The sequence below is a fragment of the Camellia sinensis genome, chromosome 10 (genome assembly GCF_055761805.1).
Source record: "Camellia sinensis isolate YWXY chromosome 10, ASM5576180v1, whole genome shotgun sequence".
Taxonomy (NCBI): Eukaryota; Viridiplantae; Streptophyta; class Magnoliopsida; order Ericales; family Theaceae; genus Camellia; species Camellia sinensis.
Window position 1 is genome coordinate 22,634,485 of NC_138970.1, and position 8,504 is coordinate 22,642,988.

The window sequence follows — 8,504 nt, forward strand, 5'->3', positions numbered from 1 at the left end:
GCCTCCCCTATTCCCCACATGTGCAGCCCTGGCCTAACAGCCTAGAAAATTCTGGCTCAACCCTTGGACACTCCAAACCCAACCGTGCACCCTCCAGAACAGGTGAAATTCAACACCGAACAAAACAAGAACAAGAACTTTATTTAGAGGACTATTTTCAGACATTTCAAATCCAAGGAAAGTAAAAGAAGAGCGGAGCGAAAAGAAAGAAAAGAGAAGAAAAGACCCGGTCGTCACAGTGATTTAAGGAAAAAGGTTCATTTAGTTAAATGGGAGGAAGTAACAAAGAGACTAGATTAGGGTAGGTTAGGAATTAGAAGGATCAGAGATGTCAATTATTCTTTATTGTTCAAATGGTAGTGGAGATTTGCAAATGAGAGCAAGTCATTGTGGCGAAAAGTTATTTGCAACAAGTACAAGCTTGATGCCAATAGATGGTTACCATCCAGAGAAGTAATCCTTAAATATTCTAGAGTTTGGTTTGATATTGTATCCTTGGCAATCCTCTCATGATGTTGGGTTTCTTGAATAATTTTATGTTAGTGGTTAGTAATGGGGAAAGGGTTAGATTCTGGGAAGATATCTGGTGTGGATCTGTCTGTTTGAAATTGGAGTTTCCACGACTCTTTAGCCTGTCATTCGAAAAGGAAGGCACTCTTAGTAGGTTCCTTGTTTTGCGAGAAGCTTTAGGGGAGTGGAATTTGCTGCCTAAAAGAGTGATGTTTGAATGGGAAAGGTTAGAGTGGTTGAGATTAGTATATGTTCTATCATTTAGTCCTACAATCAGGAGAGAGGCTAGTGACTGTACAAGGTGAGCAGCTAATGGTTTAGGTGTGTTCTCTGTTTCGTCCTTGTATTCCCTTAGTAATACTAAAGGGGGCACTCATCTCAAATTGAGTACATTGGTGTGGAATTAAGCATTGCCTCCCAAAGTGCAATTCTATGGCTAGCTAGCTTGGAAACATAAGGTGAAGACAGTTGTACTTCTTCAAAGAATTGGTGTACTCAATAGCTCCTCCTCTATAGTGTGTTGTTTTTGCAAAAGTGTTGATGAAACTATGATTCTTGCATTATTGCATTGTCCTTTTGTTTGGGAAGTGTGGTCTAACTTACTAAGATGGTGGGGTGTAGAGTGGGCCATTCCTGGTTCTGTTGAAGGTGTTTTGCACTGGTGAGAGGGTCACCATTTGAAGAAATTAGAAAATAAGTTATAGAGAGCTATCTCCTTTGCTATTCTGCGGTCCATATGGAAGCTCAGAAATGAGTGTGTGTTTAGGGATGCCAAACCTGTCATCGGGGATTTATGTGATCATATAAAAATTAGAGTTGCAATTTGGCTGAAATCATCATTCAAGGATCTACACTATTCTGTGAGTGACTTTATTTTTAATTTAGATCAGATGAGAGTATGTATTGGTGGAGGTTGAGTTGGCCTTGATCCAGGGGGAGATATCTGATGTGCTTAACAGTTGGATGTTGCAGTTTGATGCTGTTATGTTGGCCGTAGGGGTTGTTCTGCTGGGTTAGCCTTAATCAGAGTATGCATTGGTGGAGGTTGAGTTGGCCTTGATCTAGGGGGAGTTATCTGTTATGCTTATCAATTGGCTGCAGGGTGTGGAGCAGATAATTAGAGATGTCGATTTGGATGGTGATGATCTATTTGATTACAAGGAATTTGTTAGAATGATGTTGGCAACATGTCAAGTTCATCTTTTAAAGTTTGGAGCATTGTTTTGACTTGTTTTGTAGTTGCTGTGTTGGTCTCTCACCAACATTGAGGTTGGTGATAGTATATAATTGTGTAGATTTCTTAGTGTCAACTTAGTTGGGATTGGGGATCTCTACTTTGATGCTTGTTCCACTTCCTCATTCTTTATTGATGTATTTATCATATGTACGTATGCAATTTCATCAATAATGATTTCCTCTTTTGCCGAATAAAAAAAAATATAGGATTTAGTATCTCATTTGTCATAAATACATTGGTTGAATGAATCCCGCTGCTCATGTTTGTTACCAACACAATGATGACACATCCCATGATAAACCAAATGAGGTATAAAGACATGATCATAATGGCATTACTCCAAAAAATAATTGGAGAACTGTTGAGAAGCCTAATGTGCTCTGTGCAATCCAAATGGAAAAACTGCCGACAAGCCCATTCTTGGTATAAATATTTTTCCCATTTACTTTCTCAAAATTTCAAAACAAAAATTTATTAGGAAAAATTACACTAACCTCTTTTGAGATTTAAAAAAATATGCAATAAATTCTACAAATTTATTAAACTTTCTTAATATTTACTTCGCAAAACACTTGGCCCCTTTTTTCATTGATAATTTATTGATCGTATGGATTGAAAATTAATGTTAAATATGTATTTCTTTTATATTAAAATATGTATTTACATTATTTATCTTTGTGTTAGAGAAGTTAGTGAAATTAAATTATGTAAAAACTATGGGAGTTGTATTTATCCTTCAAATCTTAGGAGAGGTCAGTGTAAATAGATAGATATTTAGCTCATACATGAAATCACATTTAATTTTTCTGTTTGGCAACTCTTGTTTTTAATTTCTTAACAAAAGAAGTAATATACATTGTTGAGCATCAATATTGCATATATGTTTGACCTCCATGATTAACTTGATTAACTTGATAATAAATACTTATCTCTTGCCAAGCCTAAAACATATTGCACCCAATATACACAAGCACATTGAATGTAATAGCTTTTCTTAGGTATGCAGCTGAATTTGATGGCAGTAGAATTCCTAGGTATACTTTTCTTAATAAAGAAGTTGGAGAAATAGATTTTGGCCTTATTTATGAAAAAACCAAGGCTACAAGGCGTTCTTATATATGATCAAACTGTTTAGTTGTTGTGATTACATTTTACACTACAGGAAAAAAGGGTTATGGTGGCATTTTTTTAACGACGTTTTTTAAACGTCACTGTTATTAATATTTAACGGCATTTTTTAAACGCCTTATATTCTTTTAACCAAAACGACACCATTTTATAATAGGAGTCGTTGAAAAACGCCTCCGAATGCGGTATACCACACGCGCCTTTTCAATCCTTATTTTGTATCTGGGCCCTCTCTCAACCCATACGCATACATCATTTGGAATCTGAGAATCTGAGCCCCCTCTCTCTCTCTCTCTCTCTCTCTCTCTCTCTCTCTCTCACAACCCTCTCTAAGCTCCATCGAAGATTCAGATATTCGAAGCTCCAGATCGAACCGATTTCGAAGCTCCGTCGAAGATTCAGAGATTCGGTGATTTCCATCGAAAATTCAGATATTCGAAGCTCCATCAAAGCTCCAGATCGAACCGATTTCGAAGCTCCAGATCTGACCTCTGACCCCTCAATTACTCGCATTTCAAGCTTAAATCGGTACTCTCTCTCTCTATCTCTCTCTCTCTCGCTCTCTACATAGAAAGTTTCATTTTCAAGATTTCATAGAAATCATCTACATGAAGCTAATATAAACATGATGGAAAATTTAGAGTTATATTTTATGCCTCTGTTTCTGTGTGCTGCTCTGTTACTTAGAAACTATGGATCTTATGCAGATATTTACTTAGATTTGTATGAAAATATTTACTTAGAAACTATGGATCTTATGGAGATTTAGCAGTATTAAATTTGTCAAATATACAAGCCTTTGTCTGCAGATTTAGCTCTGAATTTTTAGTTTATACTTTATGCCCTGCACTCTCAGTTTGTATTTCTTTTACTATCAAGGAAGCTAAATGAACTAGAATGTCTGTTGATCATGGGATTTAATTTTTTACTATTTTATATTACCAATAGAAGTTGGAACATGCATTGTTTTTCATAAATGATTTAGAGACACATGTTCGAACAAAACTAGTTATCCTTTTTTTTATTATTATAAAAAATTTTATATGACTATTAAAATCATAACTTTTTGTTGTTCATGGTTGGTTTCCAGATGACTCCATTGTAAAATAGATTCTGATTCAGTGGAGCTCAAAACTTTGATTTTCGTAAAATGTATCTAGTTTTTTTCATAACATCTTATATATATATATTGAATGCCATAGGAATTTCGATGTTCAAATTCCTTTAGAACATCAAAAGCAAGTATCAGCTTGAGCAAGCATTATATTTTGGTTAATATCACTATGATAGGAAAAACTATACCATTTCAGAATGATACTCTACTCTGGTTCATTGATTTGTTTACTCTATTACTTAGTTAATGCTTGTGATGTAGACAAAGACGGTAAGAATTGTACAATGCTTCTTTTGCAATGTAAAGAACTCTGCCACTATGATATGTCTTAGTATATTGGGTATATGTGCATACATGTGAATGCGCACAAAAGATACACACGCAGACACGAAAATGCAGGCTTTTGGTACTGAAACTTCATAGACACTTCTTATTGTTGGAATTGTGTTTTTGCATATTCAGGATCCAGAGGAAGCTCATGCGAGAAGGGGAGGTGAGCTTCCTTCGTCTGGTAATTTTTTGTTTTAGATCTTGTTAGTGTTTGAAATCGTTGCTTGTTCCATTGGTTAACCAGCTCCATGGACATTTGATCCTGAACTACTACTAAAATGTCTCAAGACTTTGAAGAATCAGGTGAGTAGCTATTTATGTTGAAATTATAGATTTAGTTCATAGACTTATGGAAATTCTTTTACGGCTCTCTTCTATAGTACTTTGGAATTTATTGCTTATAGGCAAGAATAGCATGTATGCTTTCTTTCCTCATATTGAGTTCTGATGGTTATTTCTCTTTCAGGGATCAGTTTACGCTCCTTCATTTGACCATGGTGTTGGAGATCCAATTGAAGATGATATTTTTGTGAACCTTCAGTAAGTATTTTTCTTCGTTTGGATATACAATTTTTTCTTCTTTTGGATATACAATCTTGTTCATATCTTTTGATTTTCTAGGAATGGATAGCCTGTGAAAAATCTCGTGTGAATGCTAATGGCAATCACTGGGCCTTTGATCTGCTAAATTTGAAGGGGAAAGATGTAGATCTCACTATACTTTAACAGTTCCTTTTTCCATGTTCAAAATCAATGACTTAAAAAAAATAAAAAATTGTGTTGATACCAAGTTTGAACTTAGATATTATTTATGATGTCCATTTATGTTTGATTGTCTACACATTTAGCTCATGACTTTTCATTTTAAAGGCGTGTGAGGCTTATATGTACCGAAGTAGGAAAAAGCTAAAATAAACGAGCAAGATAAACTTTCTTTGTTTGGAACCCTATTTCTATTTGGGTATTGGAAAATCCTCATCAATGTTATGGAAAGGAAGCCATTAATAATTTTTGTTTTTCCTCTACCCATTCCTAAGTTCCAAAAAGATCTTAATAAATGTTTATAGGGCGGATCACTTGAACTGTGTAACAGTTTTCAAACTAAAGTTAATTGCTATAAATATATGATTTTGACGATGGTAGCTTCATATGTAATCTGCTTCATCTTCAATTTCATAGTATATTTGATAATGGTGATAAAAAATGAGGAATACATTTCTAAAGAGTAATGGCCTAACAAAGATGTCTCCACTTCCTGTTCCCTTTGCTTTTTGGAAAACTTTCGTAATGCTCCAAGTGTATGTTTTGTTGAGATGGCTTGGACTCTGGCATTTATGTCAACATGGTGACTTGACTTAGATCTATATGGAGTTGCACTTTATAAACAAATTATATTTTGTTTGACGGCATGTTCAACCCTTGTAAAATAAGCCTGTAGTAAATTACTATCTCGCTAAATGAGCTGGGAAAAATAATTTTTCCTCTTATTTTGTGGCAACATTAAATTCAGAATTTTGGGGACTTATTTGGGATAATGTCTTTTGGATGCTGATTTTTTTCAAAGGTTCATCGAGGTTGACATTGAGACAGCAATGCAACGAGTTTTAAAGAGGCATATATTGACTGGTATGCATTTGTATATTGTTAATCAACCACTTGTTAACATGCATGATGAAAACGATTGGTGTGTGTTGATTTTATTTCTGTGTATTGTAGGAAAACCTCCAGATGTTGCTAAATGGCGGGTAAGCTTGACGTCATGGTGCTTATAACTTCCATTGATGGTTTATTGATTCTTGTCTATTACTAGTTCCACATTACATAATGTACCCCTAAGTTTTTTGGTTTTTTGAAACTTATATGACCAAATTAATCATGCAGATATAGTACAATGACCGGCCTAATGCAGAGCTAATTGACAAGTCCAAGAAAAATGCGGATTTGTTAATCAAGTCGATTGATTTCTGTAGTTGAATCCCATCTATAATTAGAACAGAGAAAGAATTGACAAGTTCAGTTCAATCGTGTTCACCATTTGAAGCAAAATGATGAATGACAGTCTAATGGCGAAGTCATGAACAAGTTGAATATAAATGGTCATGAACAAGTTGAATAAAAATGCAGATACTAACTTGTTTAAGTTAAGGTGACTCGGAGAACAAGAGTAGGAAGCGACTGCAAGGTTGGTGAATCTTGTTTCTTCTAAAGTTAATATTGAAAATATAGTAACTTTATGTATTTATTTTTGGTTATACAAATGGAAATAGTACGATTACTTTTGTCATTATATAGTTTTAATGTATATATTGTAAGTTATTGATCAAGAATTTGAAACCGGTTATATTTCTTACTTATTGTAAAAGTGGCATAGATAGTGCAACTTCAAAATGGAATAGTATTATTGTTTATAAAATGTTGCATGACAATATGCCAGCCAGTTATGGTCCTTCAGCATAAAAGGGATCACATATGTCCAAAAAAACAAACCATATATATATTAGCTGTTTGTGCAAAATCCGATGTATTTCTAATTTCAAATAAAAAAAACTTGATAATGTATGCAAATTTAAGTGTAGACTTTTGTATAATAAAATAAATATATAATAGATTGAATTGTTTGTGGACATATTCAGTTTGAGTAGCTTGTGTACTATGAGTTTTGCTTCGATTATCTATTCTATTAAATTTTTAGACATCTATCTCTAAATCATTTATGAAAATTTATTGTTGTAATTATAGCCTCTACATCATTGAAGAAAGTGTTTCTTTCTTGGAGGCTTGACTCTATTGGTGATAGTTCTGAAACACCTTGGGCTTCAAAGTTTTGAGACTTTGAAATTAAGATTGATTCTTCTTAAGTGTATGCTCTAGTCCTCATGCATCACTCAGGCAAATATCAACAATGTAGATCTTTTTTGCCACTAAGAATTAGGATATTGATTATTGTTATAATTTTCCACAATAGATATCATGTGCACAAAGTATTTCAGTGTAACATGCCGTTTCAGTTTTGAGGTAGATAGATATGCTAAATATTTATGAAGATGAGTGTTACTGAATGACAACTTAATGTTTTCAGCACTTCTGGGTGGCTATCTCCATGGTTTTCTTCACCGCTGCTACATTGTTCACGCTCCTTAAGCTGTCCGGTAATTCTTCATATTCTTTCATACTCGTCCTCTACTTTACAATGGAATGTGCAACTATTAATAGTGCTTTTTCTTGACCTCATTTCCGTCTTTTACTAATTCACTGTAATGAGGTTTTTACTTTTCAGTTTTTAGATGCCTTGAAAGAAATTCATATTTTCCTTGATTTGGCTTTCGAATGTTTTCTTGCTAACAAAAACTTTTGGTTAGTTAAATGGACAGGAAAATTAACTTGGAATCTTGGTTGCTGATATGGCAAACTTTATATGTAGTGATGATTTTGTCGAAATGTGGAATTTGTTACCGGGAGCCTGGATAGTTAGAGCTCACAAGTGCATGTTGTACTTATTTAATTGGAGCCATGTGTCTTCTTAAAACGTTCTGAAGGATTGAAAGTTTTTTTGACAGGAAAAAGCAACAAATGCATACAAGATGGTGATTATGGTTAGAAACTTTTCTTGGTACATATCTGTACATGTACATATATATGGTGGATGGAAGGGGTTGGGAAACGAAAGAATATGATTTAATTAGGATGGTGAATGTTGAGAAGTTCGTAAGAAACTTGGTGTAAAGGTGTCAGAGATCTTCATCTTCAGAAAAATTGCCTTTCAAAATATGCTATGGGTCTGAGCTTGAGATTCTTGAAGTAACGTTGGCATGGTGGCTTGCTTCATTTGAAGTTGCATCCTAACCTTTTTAATGTATCATCTTAAACAGACGTGACTATAAATTATGATTTTTTAAACTCTTTCCATCCTTCAGTCATGGATTTCAATAAGAAACTGAATTAATGCTTTATTTGCTATTTGAATGAGAGTTAATATTTTATATGTCACTATTACTACAGATATTTTTTTAATTCAATCAAATAAAAATTAGTACAATTTCAAAAAAAAAAAGAAAGGGATATGACGGCGTTTCTACAAATGCCTTCTAAACTGTCAATAGTAACGGTCATATTTTTAAAACAGATATCACGGCGTTTCAAAAACGTCGCTAAATATCGTTGGTGACGTCAGCGAGTGCATAGTGG

At 34.1% G+C, this 8,504-nt stretch overlaps 1 pseudogene; it reads left to right on the forward strand.

Moving 5' to 3' along the window:
* The first annotated feature begins 552 nt into the window (after positions 1-552).
* On the forward strand, positions 553-6,492 carry LOC145800211 (putative uridine kinase C227.14; annotated as a pseudogene).
* The last annotated feature ends 2,012 nt before the right edge of the window (positions 6,493-8,504 follow it).